This window comes from Pangasianodon hypophthalmus, chromosome 27 (genome assembly GCF_027358585.1).
Source record: "Pangasianodon hypophthalmus isolate fPanHyp1 chromosome 27, fPanHyp1.pri, whole genome shotgun sequence".
NCBI lineage: Eukaryota > Metazoa > Chordata > Actinopteri > Siluriformes > Pangasiidae > Pangasianodon > Pangasianodon hypophthalmus.
The window spans coordinates 17884534-17890533 of NC_069736.1; positions in this window are offsets into that span (position 1 = coordinate 17884534).

Here is a 6000-nt window from a genome sequence, read left to right on the forward strand (position 1 = left end):
TCTTTTTTGGTTAATGCTGGTTTGTACAGTGCCCTCCACTCTGGTTTAATATCATCATTAAAACCAAGTTCACTTCGCCATGGTGTGTCCACCCTCCCATTCAGTTTTTTCTTGTTTAGAACTTTCACACAAGCCCTGTACAGCAGTTTACTTGACACTGTTTCGATTTTCATTTCTCCCTCACCCCTGCACTCCAGGAGGGGACCCACACACCCGTCTAGGTCTGGAGCGATGCTCAGCTGGGGAAAGGGCTCCTCCTCTGCAGGAATGAGCTCACTGGTTTTATAGTCCATCAGCTGAACACGCTCCTCTGATGTTAGGGTGGACCTCCAGCGATGAAAGAGCTTATTAACCACACACAGGGACCGCAGTCCCAAATGAGCCGCCATGTCCTCTGCCCATGCTAGGTCTGTCCCTGTGATGTTCACCAGCTGCCGGAGTGTCACGATCCCAGAGGAGACCAGAACCCTGGACAGTGTAGGGCCGGCCGCACTAGAAATGTCCAGGCGCCCACCGTACACCAGGGGCTCTTCCAGATAAAAATCTGGTAATCCAGCCACGTCCAGCATACTTGTGTCCATTAAAAACAGAGCTCTGTCCAAGCCCAGTCCCCCTCCCATGCGCAACAGTCCGTAGGCCGCTGCTCTCCATACTAGTTTCCTGGGTTCAGTGGGGAGTCTCTGGATGAACTGGAGACAAAAGACTGCAGTTCTGCTGGCCAACTGGACCAGCCCCTGCCCCCCCCTCCTCCTTGGGCAGATGGAGAACACTCTGCGGAATCCAGTGTAAACCATCCCAGAAGAAGTCCACTAGCAGGGCCTGGATGTTTGCCAGCAGGTTTGTCTTGATCATGGCTACAAAACCTGGGTTGAACCCAAAGGTTTCCAGCACCTTCCACGAGTATTCGTGTTCAACCTTGTCAAAAGCCTTTTCCTGATCTAGAAAAATGAAACCAGTCCTTAAACCCAATAGCCTGGAGACATCCAAAATGCCACGAATTAGATATACATTGTCAAATATACATCTGCCAAGCACACAGTACGTCTGGTGATGGTGAATAATCTGCTCCATTACCTTCTTCAGTCTTGAGGCTAATGCTTTTGAGAGCAATTTGCAGTCAGTGCACAGCAGTGAGACCGGGCGCCAGGTCTTCAGGTATGTCAGGTCTCCCTTTTTTGGTAGTAGGGTCAGGACGGCCCTCCTGCAGCTCAACGGGAGCTTACCCCTCCTCACACTGTCCTGTAAGACTTCTAGCACATCCTGCCCTATCATTGCCCAGAAGGTTTTGTAGAACTCTACAGGGAGACCATCTATGCCTGGCGCCCGTCCATTCTCCATACCCTGGAGAGCCTCCTGGAGCTCTCCCAGTGTCAGCTCCCTGTCTTGTTCTCTTGCAACTTGCTCTGACAGTTTCAGCAAGTTCTTCAGAAAGCTTTCCTCCACCATTTGTACCCCTGACCGCTCACTGCTGTACAGCTTCGAGTAGAAGCTGGCTGTTCGCTTGTGAATTTCAGTGGGCTCTGATAAGAAATCCCCTGATTCTGTTCGCACAGCATGTCCATTTTTTTGCTCTAAACCAAAGAAGAACTTAGAAGGAGCATCCATCTCAGTCACGCTTTTAAAGCATGAGCGGACCAGCGCCCCCTGTGCTGTAATGCCTAACAGGTCATTCATTGTGGCTTTTTACTCTTGAGGGCTTCAATATGCCCTTGAAATCCTGTGGTCTCCAAAGACTGAAGTTCCACTATTCCAGTCTCCAGAACTTTCATAGATCTGACAATGTCTCTTGTGACGTTGGGAGAGTACTGTTGACAAAATATTTTAATTTATATATTAGCCACATCCCACCACTGCTGTATAGTACTAAAAGTCACCTTCTCTGATTTAAAAACATTCCAAAAATAAATAAAAGAGTCTCTAAAATTAGTGTCTTCTAAAAGTGTGGTGTTAAAGTGCCAGTAAGCACTCCTAGGTTTTACATTTTTTTACTGATAGTACACTGTACCATACTATGATCGGAGATGCCCACTGGAACAATAAAACAGCACGGTATAAAACTGATAGCTGTTTTTCTTGAGAACCAAAATTAAAAACAGTGTCTGACATGTAGTCCTCACTATCTGACTCTCTTTCCTCTGCCTTTGTGTCTTTCCTGGCCTGCTTGTTCCCCTGTCCCTTTCCTCGTTTTCTCCTCTTATTTGGCACTTTAAAAGTGGGCTCATCCCCCGTCTCCACGTCTCCCCCAACCTCCTGCACTGGTGTAGTGACCGGTGTTTCCAAGCGATGGCTCTGCACTCCTGTACCATCCTCTGCCAGCGCAGGCAGCTCCAGCACTGGACCATAATCCACTGTGTCTTTTTCAGCCACGCAGGGCCTCTTTGGAGCCATTTCAGCCAAGCAGGGCCTCTCCTGGTCCGGTTCAGCCGAGCAGGGCCTCTTTGGAGCCATTTCAGCCAAGCAGGGTCTCTCTGGGGTTGGTGCAGCTCCAGTAGACTTCTGGACTGCAGGCTGGGCTTCGAGTTCGCTCTCCGTGGGCTCTGGTGCAGCAGCAGCTCCGGCGCTCTCAGCAGCCGGCCGAGCTGCAGCCGCAGGGGAAACGGCCTCAACATGCTCAGCTGCATCCTGCCCCGGCCACTCAGAAACACCGGGGTCACTCTGTCTCTCAGGACAGGCACGGACAAGATGACCTGTTTAACCTCATGTGAAGCACTCCGTGTCCACATCAGAAATGACAAATACACTGTAGTCAAATCCATTTAGTTCATCTACACCACCATTAAGAATCATGAAAACCATTCTCCTAAAAGACACTAGATATGTAACCAGTGGGGACTTACAGCCAAGGGGGATTTTCTTTATGGGGGAGACCAGCCACCCATATCTAGATAATTCCTTGGAGATTACTTCATCAGATATAAAAGGAGGGACATTTGACAGCATAATCTTTTTTGATGGGGAACTGAGGGGAGAAACCATTTCAAGCTTGTTATCAATCACGATACCATGCTGAACTAGCTTGCCCTGTTGACATCATTCAAAAAAACTACTACTGCACTGTTCATGCGGGAGGCAGAGACAATGTTCCTATGCCCCACCACATCTCCAACCGCTAAACAGCACTCCTCTACACTCGCCCCGCACACCACACGCAATACAACCAAACTACTCGCTTACACACTCGCTCACACAACAAACATTATTAATCCGAGATGTTATACAGAAAAAATTGCATTAACTGCTGAAAAAAATTGGCAAGACTCCAACCGCTCTCACGTGCTCTACATGCCACACCCACTCTTCCACCGTGCATGCGTAGAGAGAGAGAGAGAGAGAGAGAGACATGCACACACACACACACACACACTCACACACAGAGTGATCTACTTGATTTATTTGCTTTGGCAACAATGTGATTTATAACATTCATGCCAATAAAGCACTGATGAACTGAACTGAACTGAGAGAGAGACAGAGACATGCACACACAGAGAGAGAGAGAGAGAGAGATACACAGAGAGAGAGAGAGAGAGAGAGAGAGAGAGAGAAATGCGCGCACACACATTATTCACACATTATATTTTCACAAATTATTTCCAAGAAAAGTTTTCTGTTGTTTCCACAAGTTCAGCTGACCCTGATAAGTCCCCCAATATTTTTCTTTACAATAAATTCATTTCATAGGTATTATTTGGTGATAAATAAAAGGGCATGGTTGATGAGTTGACTGACAGTTTTGGACATGGCAGTTGAGTCTCATGAACATGCACACACTTTCCAACACATACCCCAAGCTTTTAACAGTTCTACAGCAAAGCCATGTGTTGTTCTGCTGTAAACATTCTCGAACAGACCCTCAGCGGGGAGTTCTTTCACTTTTTATGGTATGTTGCTCTTTTTGTCATCTTAGCTAACTCACTGTACTGATATTATAACTAGCAAAACAACATGAGTGAACTTACTCCTGGTAACTAACTGCAGGAGTCAGAGCTACATGAACATCATGGAGAACAACGATTTTTTTTTTCCAGTCAAAAACATGTTGTATTGAGTGCAGATGTTGTCTGCTGTTTATCAGTATATTGTCAGCTGGTACCCTCCATAAGCTATTACTTTTTACAGCTAATATATATATATATATATATATATTTTTTTTTTTTTTTTTTTACAGCTGTCTTTTAAAAAGGTCATAATGTTAATGTGTGTTTTACCTTCACCTTCACCTTCAGAGCTGTAACGTGTCCGGCCTCTGTGGTTCCCCCTGATCGTCACCAGAGGTCACCATCACCCGAATATTGACTTTTCCCTCTAAACTACATTTCCCATCACCCCGTGCCTGGCACTGACTACGAGCTCACCTGCAGCTTGTTACCAGGACTACTTAAGCCTCCGTCTCACACTCACTCTTCGCGAAGTCTTGTCCCCGGCTGACATTTCTGAGCATTACTACCTTCTCTATTGGATTACTGTGTTTGACCCTGGACCGTTTCTCTCTCTGGATTGTTTGCTGCCTGCCCTTGACCCTCTTGCTCTGTTGTTTGGACTGCCGTTTACTCTGTTTGTTGCCTGCCCTGATCATCCGCCTGTCTGATTACTCTGCCTTTGTCTCGCCTCTGATTACCCTGTTTGCTGTTGATCATCCACGCCTGTACAACTGTGTCTACCTTTTATTAAAAGCTGCAAATGGATCCTCACTCTGTTGACTCCTCATTACAAGAGCAAACAGCCATAATTTTCAATAAATCAATAGTAACTTTTTATTTTTGATTTATTTGGTTTTCTGTTAGTACCCTGACAACAACATGTGAATTCACTCTTATGGGGCTGGAAAATAAATGCCCCCCCACAGCATAACAGAGCAAACTAGTTAACTAGTTTTTAATTTGTCACCCTGTACGATTCATAGTGTATATTTAGCTTACAGAATGTTTACATTTTTATTAATACATAGTTTAAAAAGGAGCAGAATAATGAATATCAAACTCAGTAAATGAAAGTTATAAAATACTGGTCAGTGAACTCATCCAGACCTGCAATCTAACTTTCCTTTATTTATTTATTTTTTTTTACTTATTTTATTTTATCTATTTATTGTGTGGTGAGCTTTGCTGTGAGGTGAATTTCCCTTTGGGATAAATAAAGTCAATCAATCAACATCGATGACATTGCTGAAAACAAGAGAGAGAGAGAGGGAGAGAGAGAGAGAGAGGGAGGGAGGAAAGAATGCAATTGAGTTGGCAACAGTAGTTTAATCATGTTAGGTAACTAACAGAGGTAGGATTAGTATTCATTTTCTGGCTTGGAATTATAATAATCATTAACAACAGTAGCTGTTATGTGGAGTTGCAGGGTGGTGCACCGGTTAGTGTTGCTATCTCACAGCTCCAGGGCTTAATACCGAGCTTGCATTATTGTCTCTGTGGAGTTATACGTTTTCTCAAGTGTCTGTGTGAGCTTTGTACAGGTTCTCTGGTTTGTCAAATACATGCTAGTAGGTGGATTATCTACACTAAAACGCCCCTACTTGTAAATATGTGAATGCATGGTGCCCTGCGATGGACTGGTGTCCCATCCAGGGTGTATTCTCTTCCTCGTGTCCAGTTTTCCTGGGATAGACTTTGGATTCACATGACACTGACCAGGATAAATCACTTATTGAAGATATAATGTTGAGAGTCTTCCTGAGGTTTTCGATTGTAAGGGATTCTCATCGCATGCTCCAACAGCCTAAACATGTCACATAAAAACAATAACGTCTTTGGCAATATTGTTCTTTGGATAATCTATATGGATGTTAATGACACCATTTCTTTTTGTGAAACAGTCTGCGTCAGTGGACGTCAACAAAATTTGCTGAGTGTTTCAGATCAGTAAATAGTAATGTACATTGTTTCCACGAGAACAATCATATTCAAATGAGGTGACTATAAGAGAATGTATATGTAAGAATAGCAGCTACTCCACAATGGTTCCTGTACTGAAATTCAAAGACAAGAAGTTAGA